The sequence below is a fragment of the Coregonus clupeaformis genome, chromosome 36, assembly GCF_020615455.1.
Source record: "Coregonus clupeaformis isolate EN_2021a chromosome 36, ASM2061545v1, whole genome shotgun sequence".
In the NCBI taxonomy this organism is placed as follows: domain Eukaryota; kingdom Metazoa; phylum Chordata; class Actinopteri; order Salmoniformes; family Salmonidae; genus Coregonus; species Coregonus clupeaformis.
This window is the reverse complement of record NC_059227.1, coordinates 90,615-113,781: the sequence shown is the minus strand read 5'-3', so window position 1 is coordinate 113,781 and position 23,167 is coordinate 90,615. Positions and strand designations below refer to the sequence as shown.

The following is a 23,167-nucleotide window of genomic DNA, read 5'->3' as shown; positions in this document are numbered from 1 at the left end:
AGCTGCCAAAATTCGAGAGCCTATGTGTCAAGAGTTCATCAAGTGTGGAGAAATATTACCAGAAATGATCCAGATGTGAGTCAAATAGAGCAGTCAATTTTGCGAGCTAAACTGCAGATGGGGCTGCCCTCACCAGTAAGGAGCAAACTGGCAGAGGTGGTTGGACTTGGAAGCATGGCAAAAGGTGTCTATACAGATCATATAGCCCATCAAGTGGATCTATACAGGAAAAAGGAACACAACCAGAAAGAACAGGACCAATAAACTCTCAGAAAACTAAATCAAATACAACTGGTGGAGAATAAGAAGACGGAGAAGAAACAGGCTTTGGTTATACAGAATCAGTGTTCACCAAATCAACAATCACTGTCACAGCTTCAACCAAACCAGGTCCAACCGCAATTGTACCAGCCACCACTAGCGGTACCAGTTGTTTCATATCCACAGCCAGTTTATGGACAGACACAGAATTGAAGAGGAAGAGGACGAGAAGGCTTAGGAAAAGGAAGAGGAGGAAGATTTAAGCCATACTTCCAGCAATCTTCAGAAGTGTGTTATAATTGTGGACAGGTTGGTCACTTTGCCCGTGAGTGTAATGGGCCAGGAGGAAATTTCAGAGGAAGATACAGGGGCCAGTCAAGATCATTTGGAGGACCGATGAACCCTTAGAGGGGCCCGGAGCAAGGATTCTAGAGGTGCCCAGAGGATCCGAAAGGGGGGTGTCAGCTGGTAGCATCAGGACCGGAAAAAGATCCAACAATTGAGGTGAAAGTAAACAATCGACCATTGGAAGTGATGGCGGATAGTGGAACTGCTTTCACCTGTGTTCGGCCTGAAGATGCTACATATCTCCCTATGTCCAATCGACTGATTCGGACAATCGGATTTGAGGGAGTGAAACAGCTGATTCCTCTTACAGAACCAATTGAGCTCTGCTATAAAAATCTGAAAATTACAATACCCATACTGGTATCGGAACATAAACCTATTGCATTGTTGGGAAGAGATGCATTGTGTAGATTGAATTGTACAATAAAATGTACGCCAGACGGCTGTCTGGTAGAAGTGCCAAAAGAAAAGGTTTACCAATTGTTGATGACGACAGAGATTGACTCTTCTTCAGTATTTTGGATTGGAAATCTCAGTGCAGATTTTTTGAAGCAGGCTAAGATATGGGACAAATTCTTTGTGGCAAACATGCCAGATGCGAGGCTTCCAGAATATCCATTTCATTGTATGCTCAAGTATTTCAAGAATGCTGCCCAATCGAACTCAGAGAAATGGTTGAGTCATCAACCAAAGAAAGTTCAACTCAGCTCATGTTGCATAATTTTAGGACCACAAGGAGCAGCTACGAAGATAAACACAGACAATTATCTGGATAAATAATTTGAGATTGAGAAGAGTGTGCCACATGTGACCTTGTTTGTTTCTGAAGACTATGAGCAGAAGCATATAGGAGAAATGATGACAGAAGCAGAGAAAGCTGTTTTCGTACCAATGAAAGAGAATTTGGCGATTTGGAGGAGTGAAGATCAGCGATTTCTCAAAATCATGATTTCGGCTCAAGGACAAGGACAGCCACAAGCTGTACGGATGACGCATTAATCTATTTGCAGTGCGAAGATGGATTCAGACCCTATGAAAGAGGAGATGTTGCAACAAGTTCCAGAAGGTTTGTGGTCTCAACACAGTACCGATATTGGACTTGTGAAATCAGCCCAACGGGTGAAAGTTGAACTTCGACCAGGAGCCAGACCTCCTTGGAAGAATCAGTATCCATTGAAAGATGAAGCAATCCAAGGGATTGAACCACAAATTGAAGGACTTTTGAAAGCAAGTGTTTTGAAGAAAAATAAAAAAATCCTCAGAGTAACAAGCATTTGTTGCCTTTGAAGAAACCTGATGAGACTTATCGTATGGTTCATGATTTGAGAGCAGTGAATAAAGTAGTAAATGATTTTCCAGAAGAAGATTTGATAGGGATAGATCAGATAATGCAAAACACTGTCATTCAGTATGTGGATGATATAATTATCTGCTCACAGAATAAGGAAAGGTGTCATAAAGACTCAATTAAATTGCTACAGGTATTGGTAGAAAATAGGCATGTGCAACCAAGCGAAGAGAAGCTAAGTGGGTTGCCAAAATTTTGTGTAAAGAAGTCATAAGCAGGTGGGGATTTCCCGATCGAAATATCCTCAGATAGTGGGAAAGAGTTTTGTGGATAAATCAGTGAAATGGAATTTGAAAAAATTGGGAAAAGATTCAGACTAAAATGTTATGAAAACTAGGGTTGAAGTAACTCTAGGAAATTTTGAATATCTGATTGTGCGATAATTTTTCACATTTCTTTACATATTATTGTGATATTTAGTATTTTCTAATGACTCAAAGGGGGGAAATGGAATGTGATTCATATTATATATCATTTTTATATTATTTTTGATATTTATGTTTTAATTTGCATGTGTTGTTTTGCAAAAGATACTGGTTGGTGTTTTCTTTTCTTCCAAAAGTATATGGGAATGTGTAGAGTGGGATTCAAATACTCAAACATGGACAATATGAATGGACTGGAGGAAATTGAACCAGGAAGGAGTGGAAATGTTCAGATTCCATCATCAAAGTTGCATTGAAAGTTGATACTGCTGAGGAGATGCAGTATAGTGGACTACATTTCAGTGTCTGCAATGATTATATACATATTTGCATGTGTAATACATAACTTGTCTCATATTCTTTCTGTATAAATTTTTTGAAGAATGAGGTTTTCTGTTGTTGGGTACATGTGGGGACCTCAGATGTTTTTGTTTTTTTCGTGGATGCTTAGGGATATTGGGTCTAGGCAGGGACAGAGAGAATCTACAGGAGGGTCCGATGGGTCGACCAGCCTGAATGTGGACAAGTTTGATTGTACTTTGTTTTCTGAGGCTTTCATGTGTATTCAATTGCATCATAGCTTAAAATGCATTGATAAAGATTTATAAATTGATCTGGAGTACTTAGGTGGTCGCCTGGGGCAGAGGGGCCGTGAGAGAATTTTACTATCTTGATTGATTGATGGATATTTGGAAAGAAAGCTGCCAGACAGGTTTTTCTCTCTTACACTCCATAACGATTTGTTTACACTTCATAAAAATGTGTTCACACTACATACATTTTGTTTTATTGTTAAAGTTACACAAGATTTGTCATAATCCTATTATTTTTGTTTTTCGAGACTTAATTAGTCTCGAAGGGGGGAAATATGTAGTATCTGAACATTCCAGAACTTGGCTCTGCTTGCGGAAACATCTGGAAAGTATTACTATAGGGGCCCCCTAAGACAGAGGATATTCGGATGTGTAAAGGCCAGGGATTGGTCTATCTAAAACCACCCATCTTATGTTACATAGGATATAAATACCATGTTTAAACAAAGGACGGGGAGAATAATCATATTTGAGATTGGGTTTGTTGTTCTCCAGACTTTATAATCAAAGTACAGTGTCAGCGGATTCCTTGTCTACACAGCATATCAGCATCGTTGTCTCGGACACCACAGACGCACCTATGCGATACTTGATTAATGGGAGGGTAGGCTATGCTTGGTTTAATCAAATTAAACCAAAAGGGGGGAAACCAATGTTTTTTTAATGTTTCTAAATACGAAATTCACCAGCACAGAAGGCACATCTCTCTTCCATGGGCACTGTGCATCATGGCTAAATAGGCTACACTTTTGTTCTCAAAATCCATGCCATTATCAACTGTGTTACCATTAAGACCTGCTTTTTGTGGGTCTTAAAACGTACTATTAGCTATGCATGAAATTGTCACTTTTGCGCTTGTTCTTAAAGACATACCTCAAATATTGCCACCCCTCCCACCTCAGCGCAAGCAAGCTGATGTTAGACAGGTAAATTGACAAACCTGGCGTTAGGGCTGGAAAATTCCAGTGCACCAGTTTATACATGACGAAATTGCAAACTAACGTGCATTTGACACTTGCGCCTCCTTAGAGCCACACCAAAATAGAGCCCTCTCTCTCTCTTTGGAGCCTTAACCGGGAGCTACGGCTCCTTAGGTAGGACTGAGGCAGCATATTTGTACAACAAGAATCGTCTGCTCTGTAATCAAATACCATCTGTCTCTACATCGGAAGACTCACACACACACACACACACACAACACACACACAACACACACACACACACAGATGGACACATACACACACACACATATGTGCTTCACTCTCTGGTCATTATCTGTGTGTGTGTGTGTGTGTGTGTGTGTGTGTGTGTGTGTGTGTGTGTGTGTGTGTGTGTGTGTGTGTGTGTGTGTGTGGACATGTTTAACTGTTCTTGATGGAACCAGACATCCCCACAAGAATAGTAAACAAACAAAAATTTGACCAACTGGGGACATTTTGTTAGTCCCACAAGGTCAAATGCTATTTCTAGGGGGTTTAGGGTTATGGTTAGGAGCTAGGGTTAGTTTTAGGGTTAGGAGCTAGGGTTATGTGTAGGGTTAGGAGCTAGGGTTAGGTTTAGGGTTAGGGTTAAGGTTAGGTTTTTGAGTTAATGTTAGGGTTAAGGGTTAGGGTAAGGGTAAGAGTACAGGTTAGGGTTAGGTTTAGTGTTAGGGGTTAGGGAAAATAGGATTTTGAATGGGACTGAATTGTGTGTCCCCACAAGGTTAGCTGTACAAGACTGTGTTGTGTGTGTGTGTACTTACTATCAAGATTCCCTCTGCCCCTGGCCTGGTGAGGAAGTTGGTTGGGTCACATTAGTAGCTTCAGTGAGTTCAGAGGTCATTGTCGTCGGATTTCCATGTTTGTTCTAGGACCTGCGTGTCTCTGTGTCACGCAAACATTGGCTCTCGTCTCTGCTCTTCCCAGCAGAAGAGATACAGCATTACTCCCAGCCTTGAATCAATGGCCCACTATCTCAGAGCAGCAAACGTTTCCCAATGTTGAAAGAACACTACCTCTGCTCCTGCACACAAAACTTTTACACAAACACCAAGGTCCTCCATGTCCCTCTTCCTCAAGTATACATGTTTTTGCACTCAAGTTCACAGTTTATGCAATAACATTGAATTAGAGTTTTCACTCAATAACATTTGCCATTTAACCAATGCAAACTGTCCCTTTTGATGATATACTGTAATGTCAACTTTCAGAAAGTGTAATGTGTTATTCATTTAATTTAAAAACACAAACACATATATGTATATATATATATATATATATATATATATATATATATATATATATATATATATATTGTGATGTCACGAGAGGCTGTGTCCTGGAGGGACGTTACATCCCCTGAGGTGGCTGCAAACCCAGACAGCTATGGCTCCATCTGCTGGTATGGTCGGGAACTCCACCCCTCTATGGCCAATCTTCCCACGCAGCTGAAACAAATGAGGAGCTGATGAGCGGAAGGTTTGGGAAGGGAAGAGACACAGTCTCCAACCGGGGCTCTCTGGAGGACAAGAGTGCTGCACGTCCACTTCCATGAGGAATATAAGGATTTGGAGATACTTACCTTTGGGAAATACTCACCTTTGGATATATGCACCTGTGGAAATACGTGAGAGACATTTGGAAGGACTTTTTGCTGGGTTGGCCACTAGCTGCAACGTGGACTACAGTAAGGCTGGGGAAAAGTTATCTGAGCGAGTGAGAATTATGACTTTGGATGTGGAAGAGACATCCCTGAACTGTTAACCCTTAAAGAGCCACAAGAGAACAGAATTTTGTTATATTTTCGTTAATTTCCCAAGACCTATAATAAAATCCTTGTTTTGTTTGAACCTTGTCTCCTTGCACTACTTGAGCAATCCCGCTGAAAGCTGTGTAGCCTCTCGTGATGTCACAGATGGTGGAGAACACGGGCACGCTCAAGCGTTAATAGTGCATGTCAGAGGAGGATACCGAAGGTTTGATCACCCAGTTTTCCAAGTTGGCCGTAGGCTCCCCGCCCGACTGAAATGGAGGACATATTGAAAGCCCTTGTTGCTGGCCAGCAAGCCCAGATGCAAGCAAACGTGGCTCTCTTGGAGGAGCAAAAGAAAGCCAACCTTCTGAAGGCAGAGGAATTGCAGTTGCAGAGACAGAGGGTGGTCCAAAATACCCGCCCAATAAAGGCAAGTGACTTTATATCTAAGATGGGAGCTACCGATGACATTGAGGCATACCTGCATGCATTTGAGGCCACGGCCACTAGGGAAGCCTGGCCCAAGCAACAGTGGGTTGGTCTGTTAGCCCCCTTTCTAACCGGGGAATCGCTGAATGCTGTCCGGGACCTGGGCCCTGACCAGGTTACTGACTATGATGCCCTGAAGTCTGAGATCCTCAGCAGATATGGACTCACAAAGTTTGGTATGGCCCAGCGCTTTCACAGCTGGACCTTCCAACCAGACCAACCTCCTCGGGCGCAGATGCATGAACTTGTCCGAATCGCAAGGAAATGGCTGGATCCGCAGAGGAATACAGCAGCGGCGGTGGTGGAGGCCGTTGTGGTGGATCGTTACCTACGCGCCCTGCCTTATGAGGCAAAACGGTTCATCAGTCAACAGGCCTTGACCACGGCTGATCGGACCGTGGAAGCTGTGGAAAAGTACCAGGCCACAGCGGAGATGCTGAATGCTTCCCGAAAAGACCCCAGGAGTGCGGCCCCACCACAAATGGGAAGAACCCGTCCAAAGGACCCCCAAGGTCTCGAACCCAGCCACGTCAGGACTTATCCCGGCTCCAGGGGGAGCCAGAAACCAGGCGGGTCCAAGAAGAGTACACCAGGAGGGGGAAACTCGACAGTGTTACCGGTGTGGGGAGATGGGACATATCTCCTGGCAGTGTGGGAAACCAGCCGAGGAACCTATGCCCACTGCGGAGTCCTCCAGCTCAGCACCCACACACCGTTTTGCCTCGCTCTTGGGAGTCGTAGATGGCGGCCCAGATCGACCCCCCACCTGCCCGGTAACTGTGAATCACCATGATGTGGAGGCCTTACTGGATTCTGGTAGCCGGGCCACCCTGGTGCGTAAGGATTTGGTGGGCCCAATGTGTCTGACCCGGGGAAAGTCCTCCCAGTTTCCTGTGTCCATGGGGACACCAGAGAATACCCCATTACTGAACTTACAATGACCAGCACACGGGGAACCATACACACGACGGCGGGGGTGGTTGATTCCCTCCCCGTCCCTGTCCTAATTGGACGAAACTGCCCAGCCTTTTACCCACTCTGGAGAGAGTCTCAGGAGAGGATAACCCGAGTACCTCGGAAACGGAGAGGCAAGACTCATCCTGGGAAGGCTCCGGTACAATCCTCCGAGTTACTCACTCCCGCCCGGGCTCTGATAGGGATGGCAGGTGCCCAGACCGACACCGAGACTGGTCCGGATACGGGAGAAGAGAACGCAGCCCAGGAAAGTGCTCCGTTCTCCAGTGAAGAAGACGTCCCAGGCACCCAAGAGCTTCCCCCTCTCACAGGCCAGTATGGTACGGCTCAATTACAAGATCCTACTCTTGCAAATGCCTTAAGAAATGTGCAGGTATTAGAAGGTGTAGTGTTAGGTGATAAGACAAACCCTACTTACCCCCATTTCGCAGTAAACCGGGGTTAGTATATCAGATAGTCAAGAAAAATGATGAAGTGCATGAACAGCTCCTCGTGCCACAGCCCTATCGGGCCACAGTACTCAACCTAGCACACACACACCCGCTAGGGGCCCACTTGGGGGTAGAGAAGACTAAGGAAAGAATCATGCAACGTTTCTTTTGGCCAGGAGTACACAAAGAGATAGAGAACTACTGCCGTAGTTGCCCTGAGTGTCAGCAGGTTGCGCCAAAGCCCACATATAGAAACCCGCTCATTCCCTTGCCCATTATCGAAACTCCTTTTGAGAGGATTGGATTAGACATAGTCGGGCCCTTACCGAAAAGTTCCAGGGGACATCAATACATTCTGGTCATTCTGGACTATGCATCCCGGTACCCGGAGGCCATTCCGCTGAGGAAGGCTACATCCAGACAAATCGCCAAGGAGCTGTTCCGTCTCTCAACTAGTCTGGGAATCCCAAAAGAGATATTGACGGACCAAGGGACTCCATTCATGTCCAGGGTGATGAAAGAACTCTGTGCTTTACTGAAAATCAAACAGCTGAGAACCTCGGTCTACCACCCCCAGACAGATGGCCTAGTCGAACGTTTTAACAAAACACTAAAATCCATGCTGCGGAAAGCGGTAGGGGAAGATGGGCGCAACTGGGATCAGCTGTTACCCTACATATTATTTGCGGTGAGAGAGGTACCTCAGTCTTCTACTGGTTTTTCACCCTTTGAGCTCTTGCTTTCCTACAGACCCAGAGGACTGCTCGACATCGCCAAGGAGGCCTGGGAGGAGCAGCCATGCCAACAGCGGACACTGATCGACCATGTCGGGCTATGAGGGAGAGAATGAAGGCCATCTATCCCATGATGCGGGAACACCTGGAGGCCAGTCAGCGGCAACAGCAAGCCTCCTACAACAGATCTGCTCAACCCAGGGAGTTTAAGCCGGGGGACAGAGTGCTGGTCCTGGTGCCAACCGTTGAGTGTAAATTCCTGGCAACCTGGCAAGGACCATATGAGGTCATTGAACGCATGGGAGAAGTAAACTACAAGGTGAGGCAACCAGATAAAAGAAAAACTGAGCAGATTTATCATGTTAACCTTTTAAAGAAGTGGCACGCCAGAGAGGCGCTGTTCAGCTGTCTACCCCCCACAGAGACCAAGGAACCGGCGCGAGAAGAGGTTCAGCTGGGTCCAAATCTGTCCCCACATCAACGACAGATGGCCCTGGAACTCGTGGAGCAGAACCAGGATGTCTTCTCCTCCCTTCCCGGTCACACAGAGGTGGTCCAACATGAGATCCGCACCATGCCTGGCCGAACGGTAAACCAGCGCCCGTACCGCGTGCCAGAGGCTCGTAAAGTGGTTATACAGAAGGAGGTAAGGAAGATGCGGGAGTTGGGAGTAATCGAAGAGTCCCACAGTGCCTGGGCAAGTCCCATCGTACTAGTTCCCAAGCCAGACGGTTCAGTACGATTTTGTAATGACTATCGAAAGTTGAATGAAGTGTCTGAATTTGATGCATACCCAATGCCTCGTGTCGATGATTTAATAGACTCCTTGGGGCATGCTCGTTTCCTAACCACTCTTGATCTCACAAAAGGCTACTGGCAGGTGCCCCTGACCCCGGCGTCTAAGGAGAAGACAGCCTTTGCCACCCCGGGAGGGGCTCTACCAGTATACCCGACTTCCGTTTGGTCTCCACGGGGCACCTGCCACGTTCCAACGCCTGATGGATCGAGTCCTTGCGCCCCACAAGAGGTACGCAGCGGCTTATTTGGATGATGTTGTTATACAAAGTCCGGATTGGGCCAGCCACATACCCCGGGTACAAGCGGTGCTGGATTCGCTCAGGGAAGCAGGGCTCACGGCAAACCCAAAGAAGTGCAAGCTGGCCTTCAGTGAGACAAACTACCTGGGGTACACCATTGGGCGGGGGTTGGTCAAACCACAGGAAGCCAAACTGCGGGCCATACAGGACTGGCCGCAGCCCATCACCAAGAAGCAAGTAAGGTCATTTTTGGGCCTCGCTGGCTACTATAGACGCTTTATTGCAGATTTTGCTACCATAGCTGCACCGTTGACGGAGCTGACGACCAAACGCCACTCACGAATGGTGAAGTGGAACCCTGCGGCGGAGGCGGCTTTCCTCAACCTGAAGCGAGCACTCTGCTCCAGTCCGATCCTGGTGGCACCAGACTTCAAGAAGGAATTCATTGTCCAAGCGGATGCTTCGGAGGTGGGTCTGGGTGCTGTCCTCACCCAGGCACATGACGGTGAAGAACATCCCATTCTCTACCTAAGCAGAAAGTTACTTCCAAGAGAGAAGAACTATTCAACGGTGGAGAAAGAATGTCTGGCTGTAGTCTGGGCCCTGGAGTCCCCTTCGGTTCTATCTCCTGGGCCGACGTTTCATGGTGGTATCTGATCACGCCCCTCTGCAGTGGATGGCCAAGAACAAGGAATCAAACAGTAGAGTAACCAGATGGTTTTGAGCTTGCAACCGTTTAACTTTTCTGTTGTCCACAGGGCTGGCAAGCACCACGGCAATGCGGACGCCCTCTCCCGGCGTGATGCCTTCTTCGCTGCCTTTACCCCGACGAGGACGTCGGTCCCGAGGAGGGGGATGTGTGATGTCACGAGAGGCTGTGTCCTGGAGGGACGTTACATCCCCCCTGAGGTGGCTGCAAACCCAGACAGCTATGGCTCCATCTGCTGGTATGGTCGGGAACTCCACCCCTCTATGGCCAATCTTCCCACGCAGCTGAAACAAATGAGGAGCTGATGAGCGGAAGGTTTGGGAAGGGAAGAGACACAGTCTCCAACCGGGGCTCTCTGGAGGACAAGAGTGCTGCACGTCCACTTCCATGAGGAATATAAGGATTTGGAGATACTTACCTTTGGGAAATACTCACCTTTGGATATATGCACCTGTGGAAATACGTGAGAGACATTTGGAAGGACTTTTTGCTGGGTTGGCCACTAGCTGCAATGTGGACTACAGTAAGGCTGGGGAAAAGTTATCTGAGCGAGTGAGAATTATGACTTTGGATGTGGAAGAGACATCCCTGAACTGTTAACCCTTAAAGAGCCACAAGAGAACAGAATTTTGTTATATTTTCGTTAATTTCCCAAGACCTATAATAAAATCCTTGTTTTGTTTGAACCTTGTCTCCTTGCACTACTTGAGCAATCCCGCTGAAAGCTGTGTAGCCTCTCGTGACGTCACAGAATATATATATATATATATATATATATATATATATATATATATAAGTAACTAGAGTAGTCTGGAGATTGTATCATTGACATAGATGGGTTGAGTCTATAGACAGATTGCTGTGGGATAAATTGATTGCAAAATAGACAGAAATGTGTCTTGTTAAGGAAGGCCTTTAGGTACGGGGACATCTAGTGGTCAGAATGTGTGCTGCATTCATTGAGCCAGGTCATCGTCATAACTAACTATACTGCTGGACTGACAACATGTCAGTGACGTGCGTTGAGGTCGGTGCCTGGGTAAGCACCATCGGTGTAGTGCTATTTTTTTAGGTACTGGAGAGCACATTTTTTTTGATGTCATCATTTCTCAATGATAGTTGGTACCGACATGTATTCTATTGTATGATATACTTTCATATTTTTTTGATTTTACCTTTATTTAACTAGGCAAGTCAGTTAAGAACAAATTCTTATTTACAATGACAGCCTACACCGTCACTGAACAAAAAAATTAACGCGACATGCAACAATTTCAAAGATTTTACTGAGTTGCAGTTCATATAAAGAAATCAGTCAATTGAAATAAATGAATTAGGCCCTAATCTATGGATTTCACATGACTGGGCTGGGGTGCAGCCATGGGTGGACCTGGGAGGGCATAGGCCCACCCACTTGGCAGCCAGGCCCAGCAAATCAGAATTAGTTTTTTCCCCCACAAAAGGGCTTTATTAGTGACAGCACCCCAGCTCCTGAAACACGGGACCAACACTTTAAATATTGCATTGATATTTTTGTTCAGCCTACAACGCATCATCCAAATGTTGGCCTAACAATTGCCTATGCCTACAGTGGCTCAAAGAAAACATTATATTTTTATATTCCCTAAACACCAAATTAGGCCTACCTTATTATAAATTAGGCCATCATCCCTGTCAATGATATTTCTTCACATCAAAACGTACATGCTGCATCTGTATGCCAACCATATGATCACAATAAGTTTAATGGGAATATGCATTTCGATCTTATTCTTCTGATGTAAGTAGCTACACTTGAGTGGGCCTGTGTGGACACAGGCCCACCCACTGGGGAGCCAGGCCCTGCCAGGCCCACCCAATCAGATTGAGCAAAAACAAAGAAATCCTGCATTATCATTACATAATACTCCACAGCATATTTCGAGCATAAAAACCACCAGAATCATTGAGAAAACATGTAATAACAGCTTTCTTTATTAGATTATCACAGGGTAAGCACTACCTACCCTGCCTATCCTGACTGCATGTCATTGCAACATGTAGTACACCTGGTGGTAGTCAAGGTATGTATCTGTGTATGTGTGTGGTTGGACCAAATGGTAGATTGTGCAAATTTCAATGAATGCTTTACCACATTCCTAATATGTTACATAATTACTTTCTTTCACACACTCTCCTCCTCTCCCTCTTGCCTGTCCTTTATATATCCCACACTATTTGTTATGTCCCTCTCTCCCCTTCATATTTTCCTTACCCACTCTCTCTCTCTCTTCTTTCTCTCTGTCCCCCCTCCTCTGTGTGTGTTTCTGGAGACAGATTCCAGTTGGACAGATCAGTGTCCTTTCTCTGATTCTTGCCGGGGTTCTGTCGCTGTACGGTCCCCGACGGACTGGAGCCTCGGAGGCTCAGAAGAGGAGCCTGGGAAAGGCAGAACAAAGGACTGCTCGACCTTCTGTGCCTCCGTTACTCTTCCCGCACTCCCCTGATCCCCTCATACTCCTTTCCCACTGCTCCAAATTGAGACAGATGAGGAAAATGGGCCCGTTACCCAGGATGAATGAGACACAGAAAGAAAGAGTGAGAGAGTGAGACAGGTAAATAGAGAGAGAGTGAGAGAGAGAGAAAAAAAGAAAGAGAGGGAAAGAGAGGAAGAAGTAACTCTGTAACATGCCAAGAGGAGTTGCATCACAATGCAGTCATTGTTGGAAAGCAGGGTCCTCGCTTGTTCTGTGTGGAACTGTCAGTGTGTCAACTAGGGCTGAGACACACAAGGATGCATGCAAGCATGCATGTACCATGAACACACTCATACATACGTGTGTGTGTCTGTGTGAGTGTCATGACAGACCCTGTAACAGGTGTTTGCCCCTGGGCCTCCCAGCACACCTTGAGGAGTATTTTCTCTGTCGTCAGTGTCTCTCTACATAATGTCATGAGTATTTTCATCTATGAACCTGGGCAAGAGAGGTACCAGGAAGAGACGAGCCAGCTACACAGAGAGAGAGAGAGAGAAAGAGAGAGAGAGAAAGAGAGAGAGAGACCAACGCAGATGGCACTTAGGGCAAGGCTGGATTATCCTCCAAAAACACACATGCACACACTCCTATCCAGTCTTTTGGTGCCATTATTGGCATCCTTTGCCTATCCCAGATCTCTGAATCGACATGGCCATCCATGGAGAGCTGGATTGAATCTAAAGCAGTTCATAATCCTTGGTAATTCTAACGTTTTAATTACTTAGATGAACGGGAGGTGTTTGAGCAAAGTCTAATCTCTGAGACATATAGGATAAACTCAGTGAGAGAGAGAGAGAGAGATAGAGAGAGAGAGAGAGAGAGAGAGAGAGAGACAGGAAGAGCGAGAGAGACAGGAAGAGAGAGAGATACAGGAAGAGAGAGAGATACAGGAAGAGAGAGAGACAGGAAGAGAGAGAGAGAGGAAGAGAGAGATATAGAGGAAGAGAGACAGAGAGAGATACAGGAAGAGAGAAAGAGACAGGAAGAGAGAGAGAGACAGGACGAGAGAGAGAGACAGGAAGAGAGAGAGAGACAGGAAGAAAGAGACAGGAAGAGAGAAAGACAGGAAGAGAGAGAGAGACAGGAAGAGAGAGAGAGACAGGAAGAGAGAGAGATACAGGAAGAGAGAGAGACAGGAAGAGAGAGAGAGAGGAAGATAGATATATAGAGGAAGAGAGACAGAGAGAGATACAGGAAGAGAGAAAGAGACAGGAAGAGAGAGAGAGACAGGACGAGAGAGAGAGACAGGAAGAGAGAGAGAGACAGGAAGAAAGAGACAGGAAGAGAGAAAGACAGGAAGAGAGAGAGAGACAGGAAGAGAGAGAGAGACAGGAAGAGAGAGAGACAGAGAGAGAGATAGGAAGAGAGAGAGAGAGACAGGAAGAGAGAGAGAGACAGGAAGAGAGAGAGAGACAGCAAGAGAGAGAGAGACAGGAAGATAGAGAAATAGAGAGAGAGAGAGACAGGAAGAGAGAGAAAGATGCATTGTCTTTTTATCCTCCTTCAAAACAGATACAGCACACAGAGGGTTATTCATGAAATATTAGCACTGTATTAACTTTACCACCTGTTATCAACAATATTTGTTTTGTATTCTCTTTGCGTTTTTTTTTCCTGGCGTATTTCCTATGTGTAATTTTTTGTGTAATTGTAAGATGCATGGCTCCCTTGCAAAAGAGACCTTGGTCTCAATGGGTCGCCATGTTAAAAGGAAGGTAAAATAAAACATTTGACATTGTATTGAAGTTGTGTATCAAACAGCAGTGTAACGTAAATCCTGTCAATCAGACTGCAGGACTAAGGAATCTAAACTGGGTTCTGTGACATCATGTCAAGGTTCCAGGTCCACTCTGTTATTTTCTGAGGGGTCTTAACACATTCAACTCCCTTTGTGTCTGGGGCAGTTTTTCAGACGCCGTTGAGTACAGAGAATCACCTCTCGGACGGCCCCCATGCTCCCCGGAGCCCCACCAACCCCCGGCACTCTGATCCGGGGGATCTAGCCCTGAGCTTAAGACAAGGCGTGACAACCAGGACAGCTGCAGGGGTTGGATACCGGTCCCGGCAAGGCGAGCTCCCCTACAACCCAGTCAGGGTGGGCCAAGCAGCCAAACAACACATTGTTTCTGGCAGGACCCGAGGAATTTCATTTGTCATGAAATGGAAACTGGACCGACGGACACGGGGCTCTCCAAAAAAGACGCTGGGATGAGCCTGCTGCCCCCTACTCCTCCTTAAAAAAACCTAAAGTTGAACCTAAACTCTCATGAATACGATGGTGTTCTCCGTTTTGCTCTATGTCCCCCACAAGCGTCTTGGGACTCGTCTGAAGTCAGCCGATCTGCCAACTTCTGTCTGTAGCATCCGAACAGTTTGGGCTACAAACTATTATGACCCCTCTGTGTAAATGTGAGACTGCTTTTCTCTAGGACGCCCACAGGCCGGTACAGGCCCAAGGTCCCGCGGTACCAGTCTAAAAAATTTATGGAAGTATTTATGGAGACTGTTTATTGACGCAAATAAGGGTTTAAATACATGTACAAAAATATATATTAAAAAATGTCTCCTGATATTTCTTATATCTCTCAGATATAGGATAGACACTTCAGAACAAACATTTAGATTTTTCTTTGGCACTATCTGTTGTTCCATGTAGTGAATCTGTTATTCAGGCTCACATTTTCTTTTCATCAAATCATTTTTTTAGATACTTTTTTGATACTTCAAGGGGTCTTAAAATTCCAAATCAAAGCAAAGTTATCCTTGGTATGACCTTCTTAAAACAATTCCAAATAATTTTGCCCACCTCTACACGCTGACATGGTGTGAATCATCAGCCACTCACACATTCCACTGTAAAATAAGGGTTACATTGGCTTGCGAAAGTATTCAACCCCCTTGGTATTTTTTTTAGTTTGTTGCCTTACAACCTGGAATTAAAATAGATTTTTTTGGGGTTTGTATCATTTGATTTACACAACATGCCTACCACTTTGAAGATGCAAAATATTATTTTTTGTGAAAAAAAACTAGAAATAAGACAAAAAAAACAGAAAACTTGAGCGTGCATAACTATTCACCCCCCCAAAGTCAATACTTTGTAGAGCCACGCTCTTGGGGTATGTCTCTATAAGCTTGGCACATCTAGCCACTGGGATTTTAGCCCATTCTTCATGGCAAAACTGCTCCAGCTACTTCAAGTTGGATGGGTTCCGCTGGTGTACAGCAATCTTTAAGTCATACCACAGATTCTCAATTGGATTGAGGTCTGTGCTTTGACTAGGCCATTCCAAGACATTTAAATGTTTCCCCTTAAACCACTCGAGTGTTGCTTTAGCAGTATGCTTATGGTCATTGTCCTGCTGGAAGGTGAACCTCCATCCCAGTCTCAAATCTCTGGAAGACTAAAACAGGTTTCCCTCAAGAATTTCCCTGTATTTAGCACCATCATTCCTTCAATTCTGACCAGTTGCCGATGAAAAACATCCCCACAGCATGATGCTGCCACCACCATGCTTCACTGATGGTGTTCTCGGGGTGATGAGCGGTGTTGGGTTTGCGCCAGACATAGCGTTTTCCTTGATGGCCAAAAAGCTCCATTATAATCTCATCTGACCAGAGTACCTTCTTCCATATGTTTGGGGAGTCTCCCACATGCCTTTTGGTGAACACCAAACGTGTTTGCTTATTTTTTTCTTTAAGCAATGGCTTTTTTCTGGCCACTCTTCCGTAAAACCCAGCTCTGTGGAGTGTAGGGCTTAAAGTGGTCTTATGGAGAGATACTCCAATCTCCGCTGTAGAGCTTTGCAGCTCCTTCAGGTTATCTTTGGTCTCTTTGTTGCCTCTCTGATTAATGCCCTCCTTGCCTGGTCCATGAGTTTTGGTGGGCGGCCCTCTCTTGGCAGGTTTGTTGTGGTGCCATATTCTTTCAATTTTTTAATAATGGATTTAATGGTTCTCCGTGGGATGTTCAAAGTTTCTGATATTTTTTTATAACCCAACCCTGATCTGTACTTCTCCACAACTTTGTCCCTGACCTGTTTGGAGAGCTCCTTGGTCTTCATGGTGCTGCTTGCCTGGTGGTGCCCCTTGCTTAGTGGGGTTGCAGACTCTGGGGCCTTTCAGAACAGGTGTATATATACTGAGATCATGTGACAGATCATGTGACACTTAGATTGCACAAAGGTGGACGTTAATTAACTAATTATGTGACTTCTGAAGATAATTGATTGCACCAGATACATGTGCACGCACCACTTTTCCATTATTTATTTTGTATAATTTTTTTCATTTCACTTCACCAATTTGGACTATTTTGTGTATGTCCATTACATGAAATCCAAATAAAAATATATTTAAATTACAGGTTGTAATGCAACAAAATAGGAAAAATGGCAAGGGGGATGAATACTTTTGCAAGGCACTGTTAATAATAACAAAATGTAACAGAAAAAGGATGGAGCTGAAAACAGACATTACTCTTTAAGGGGGATTTTGTGTTTATGAAGGACCAATGAGCCAGCTACAGACACAGCTACTATACACACATCCACAGCCTCTGCTAGCTGAAAACCCAACCCAACAAGTCATCTCAATAAAACAATGCCCTCCTCCCTGCCAAGGGTACTCCTTGGCAAAACAATGACATGCACTTTTTTTTTCTCCCTCCCCTTCATCAAAGGCCATTCCAGAGCCAGAGCCCCTAAGTCCTGACTCCCTCCCCATGTGACACGCAAGTCATCTTTAAGAATTGATTCACTCTGGTATCTAAAGCCTAGGGAGCCTGGCTGCCAAGATAGCCAGCCTACATGCTGCACATGGGGCCAGGTACGCAACAGCTGCTCCCCAACAATAAAGGCAGAAAAATGGGAGGCACTCGGAGAAGAGAAGATGCAGGCTAACCTCTCTCCCTGTCCCTGACTGGTCACCTTGGGTCAGTTGTTGCCTGCGGCGACAGTGGCAAACTCGGGGGATGGCTATACAGGGACACCTATAATTCAAAATGTGGAAGAGGGGGAGAGAGAGGAGGGAGTAAGGTAGGAGGGAGGGAGGGGTGGAGAGAACTGTTGGGAGATATTTTCCCTTCCTTCCTTCGAAGAAGCGTATGGTGCGGTGTGTGCCACCAAGATGGCTCTGTGACACATGAACGGCTGTAAATAAGACAATGGCATGTTGTTCTTTTCAGAGGGAGATCGTCTGGAAGCCTCTCTGGAGGTCGTGTGAAGGTCACGCACACACACATACAGTCACTCATGTAACCGGTGTGAAATGGCTAGCTAGTTAGCGGTGTGCACTAGTAGCGTTTCAATCGGTGTTGTTGATGTGTGCAGAGGGTCCCTGGTTCAAGCCCAGGTAGGGGCGAGGAGAGGGACGGAAGCAACACTGTTACACTCACACTGTGGAGGATCAGAGTTAAATAGGGAACATTGTGATACTGGAGATACAAATCACCTGTAAGGAGACAGGATAAATATTACCTCACAGTTTGAAGTGTTTTTTTAAACCCTGGTAAGCCAAACCCTAGTCAACTTCTATCACTCCTCAAGCTGGATCCGACTGGTTTATAAATTGATGAATAGTGGTATGTTGTTTGCCAACCATCTATAAATTGAGATGATTGATGAATAAAGCATCTGGATGCACAGAAAAAGATGAGCCCAAAATGTGCCTGGTCCCTAGTCCATGTCCCTAACCCCTACACTACAGAGCAGTCCATGTCCCTAACCCCTACACTACAGAGGTGTCCATGTCCTTAGCCCGTGAACCTCGTGAACTTACACTCACACTTGACTTTTCTCCCCATACTATTACTGACTTTGCTGATAGAGGAACATTTTACTTACTATGACTGAGATACAGTAAATGTAACCCTTACACTACCTATCCTATCTTAAATCAGGGTGCTCAAAATTCATGGGAGAGAGAGGCAACAACAAAAATATTGACGGAACAGGAGGCACTCTTTTTTCTATTTTCTTCCTCTTTTCCAATTGCTCTTGTTCTATAAACAAAATTATGGAGAAGGCGAGAGAAAGAAACAAGAGAGAAAGAGCTTGGGACAGACAAAACAGCAAGAGAGGGAACAATTGAGAGTGCTGGAAAGAGAATTACAGAATTACAGAGAGAGATAGAGAAAGAGAGAGAGAGGGACAGTAAGAATTAGAGTGAATAGCTTGCTTCAAGCCTAACAGTTTGGCATTGGAAACACTCGGAGCAAAAGAAGGAGGGGGAGAGAGAAAAGAGTGAGAGAGAGAAAGGGAGAGAGAGAGGGGGAATATACCAAAGCAGCTCAGGAGGCCCTCATTACGATATTAAACAAGATTTAATAAGTGAGAGTGATTTGATGAGGTGATTATCCTGCCCATTAATCAAGCAAGCTTCTGTTCCCCTGTAATATGGCCCATCTTTCCCCCAAACACACCAAAGCCTCTTTAGACGCTGAGCTCCTTACTGCACTGCCGATGGGATTTCAGAACAACAAGGAAAAAATGACATTATTTTGATTAGGTATGGGCATTCTGGACGCTCTCTTCTGCCCAGTGTATCTAATAAATTGAACTCCTTAGCATGTGGGTCAGAAAGTAAAGTCTCAATAGCCACTCAGAGAGATGACGAGTTTGGAAGCATCTGTTGGTATAAAGGTTGTGATTTGAGGGCTGAACAGAAGGAGTCCATATGGATGGACTGGGCTGAATTGGGTTTGGGAGGGTGGAGAGAGAGAGGGAGTATGACCCTCTCTCTGAATCGCATTGGTCCGTCAGATGTCACAGAAGGCTTCTAAGGAAATTGAATGAAAAGTTACATTCATACTGTACATATAAGAAATCAGATTTGTAGACGTAGGACAAATTATGTCACTGTTGAGGCAACAGGAAATGGAAGAAGATGGTCAAAACTATGAAATGCATTCTGTGCATTCCCATGCCTTGGAACTCTACACAGGGGTCAAATTGGAGTGGAACAGTTAAACCAGATGAAGACATACAGCGCCTTCAGAAAGTATTGATACCGCTTTACTTATTCCACATTTTGTTGTGTTACAGTCTGAATTCAAAATTGATTACATTGATTTTTCTCAGCCATCTACACACAATACCCCACAACGACAAAGTGAAAATATGTTTTTAGAAAATGTTGGACATGTATTGAAATTTAAATACAGAAATATGTCATTTACATAAGTATTCACACCTTTGAGTCAATACATGTTAGAATCACCTCTGGCAGCAATTACAGCTGTGAGTCTTTCTGGGTAAGTCTCTAAGAGCGTTGCACACTTGGATTGTACAATATTTGCACATTATTCCTTTTAAAAAGTTGGATGTTGATCACTTCCATTTTCAAGTCTTGCCATAGATTTTCAAGCGATTTAGGCTAAAACTATAGCTACACTACTCAAGAACATTCAATGTCGTCTTGTTAAGCAACTCCAGTGTATATTTTGCCTTGTGTTTTAGGTTATTTTCCTGCTGAAAGGTGAATTTATGTCCCAGTGTCTGTTGGAAAGCAGAGTTTCCTTCAGGATTTTGCCTGTGCTTAGCTCTATTCCATTTATTTTTATCCTAAAAAACTCCCTAGTCCTTGCCGATGACAAGCATACCCATAACAAAATGCAACTACCATGCTTCAAAATATGAAGAGTGGTATAAGATAATATGCCATTTAGCAGACGCTTTTATCCAAAGCGACTTACAGTCATGTGTGCATACATTTTTACGTATGGGTGGTCCCGGGGATCGAACCCACTACCCTGGCGTTACAGAGGACCACTCAGTGATGTGTTGTGTTGGATTTGCCCCAAAAATAAACGCTTTGTATTTAGGATATAAAGTTAATCTCTTTGCCACATTTTTTGCAGATTTACTTTAGTGACTACAGGATGCATGTTTTGGAATATTTTTGTTGTGTACAAGCTTCCTTCTTTTCACTCTGTCATTTAGGTTAGTTTGTGGAGTAACTACGATGTTATTGATCAATCCTCAGTTTTCTCCTATCAAAGCCATTAAACTCTGTAACTGTTTTAAAGCCACCATTGGCCTCATGGTGAAATCCCTGAGCAGTTGCCTTCCTCTCCAACAATAGAGTTCGGAAGGACGCCTGTATCTTTGTAGTGACAGGGTGTATTGATACACCATACGAAAACAGCTTTTCATTTTTTATTAATTTGTAAACATTTCTACAAACATTATTCCACTTTGACATTATGGGGTATTGTGTCTAGGCCAGTGATACAAAATCTCAATTTCATCCATTTTATATTCAGGCTGTAACACAACAAAATGTGACAAAAATCAAGGGGTGTAATATTTATTACTTTTCAATGCAGCATTCTGTGTGTATTGTTTGAGTACATTGTTACAGTGTGCAGGTGAATTTAAATCTTCCTTTCCCACATCAGAGGTCCACTATGAGAATAACCATGGTAACATCTCTTTGGGGGAAATGGCTTTAGGAAGACAGAGAACCCAAAAATTTTAAAAGCACTAGTGGAACAAGATTACCTCAAAGCAGGCATGGGACAGAGGTTTTTCTGGGAACTACCTCACAGCATCAAAACAATAAGCATACAAAATATAACACAAGGAGCTCTCCTTATCACTGGCCACTTTAAAAATGAAACACTAGTCACTTTAATAATGTTTACATATTTTTGCTTTACTCATCTCATATGTATATACTGTATTCTATTCTACTGTATTTTAGTCTATGCCACACCGACATTACTTATCCTAATATTTATATATTTCTTAATTCCATTATTTTACTTTTAGATTGTATGTATTATGTGTATTGTTGAATTGTTAGATTTTACTGCACTGCACTGTTGGAGCTAGAAACCCAAGCATTTCGCTACACCCGCAGTAACATCTGCTAACCGTGTATGTGACCAATACAATTGGATTTGATTTTATTTGATTTATCTTTCATCAGTCCCAGTAGACACAAACACACACACACGCTTTCTCTCTTACAATCTCGTCCCCGCTTGCTAAATCAACAGATCATCTTTAAGTGCGTGTTATCACTTCATTCAAATCTGCACTGCGACCTTTGACCTCTAGACCATAATGCAGATACTTGCACTCACCACAAAGATAGAGAAATAAGCAAACAAAGGGTCCATTTTTGTGAACTTTGCATGTTGCACTGTAAGATCCAGTTATTCAGGTGTTAGGATAAATCAACCCAGTCAAAGATTACAGCATGTTAATACATTGGTAATACTTTACAGTCTTGTTTCAGCTGCTATTCACCTTCATTGATTAATTCAAAGACTCAAAGAATCAAAGAATCAATAGCGGAGGTGAATAAAGATGGCGGCCCCCATGCACTTATCACAACTGCCTCGTTTGCTAAGATCGCTGTATTGTATATTGCTCTCGTTTACTCTTTTTTTGTGTCGTCATTAGCACAGTATACATTATCCCAATTCTAGCTCCAAGACACCAGCAATTTGAAAAAATGAAAAAGTTATTGTGCTGATTTATTCGCACATTGAACTATATCGCACGCCTTAGTTTAAAAACTCAGTGTATAGTGGTAAAACAATGACGTCATATCTGAATTCCGACATCTTTATGCACCTTCACCATTGGTGACTATCCGGTACCGGTGCAAAGGATCTGACAGACACCAAAAGATAATCAAATCAAATCAAATTTGATATGTCACATACACGTGTTTAGCAGATGTTATAGCGGGTGTAGCGAAATGCTTGTGCTTCTAGCTCCGACAGTGCAGTAACATCTAACAAGTAATATCTAACAATCTCACAGCATATACCCAATACACACAAAACTAGTAAGGAATGGGATTTAAGAATATATACATATATGGAGATCAGTACTACATATACAGTGGGGGAAAAAAGTATTTAGTCAGCCACCAATTGTGCAAGTTCTCCCACTTAAAAATATGAAAGAGGCCTGTAATGTTCATCATAGGTACACGTCAACTATGACAGACAAATTGAGGAAAAAAAATCCAGAAAATCACATTGTAGGATTTTTAATGAATTTATTTGCAAATTATGGTTTATTCGCACAAATGCACAAAGGCGGAGGTAGCAGTCCTGCTGCTGGGTTGTTGCCCTCCTACGGCCTCCTCCACGTCTCCTGATGTACTGGCCTGTCTCCTGGTAGCGCCTCCATGCTCTGGACACTACGCTGACAGACACAGCAAACCTTCTTGCCACAGCTCGCATTGATGTGCCATCCTGGATGAGCTGCACTACCTGAGCCACTTGTGTGGGTTGTAGACTCCGTCTCATGCTACCACTAGAGTGAAAGCACCGCCAGCATTCAAAAGTGACCAAAACATCAGCCAGGAAGCATAGGAACTGAGAAGTGGTCTGTGGTCACCACCTGCAAAACCAGTCCTTTATTGGGGGTGTCTTGCTAATTGCCTATAATTTCCACCTGTTGTCTATTCCATTTGCACCACAGCATGTGAAATTTATTGTCAATCAGTGTTGCTTCCTAAGTGGACAGTTTGATTTCACAGAAGTGTGATTGACTTGGAGTTACATTGTGTTGTTTAAGTGTTCCCTTTATTTTTTTGAGCAGTGT

At 44.1% G+C, this 23,167-nt stretch overlaps 1 protein-coding gene across 1 annotated transcript in view; it reads right to left on the bottom strand.

Moving 5' to 3' along the window:
• Positions 1-23,167, bottom strand: part of LOC121552102 (piggyBac transposable element-derived protein 4-like) — a 73,081-nt gene that overhangs the window by 2,185 nt on the left and 47,729 nt on the right. The gene's annotated exons all lie outside the window — the stretch shown is intronic.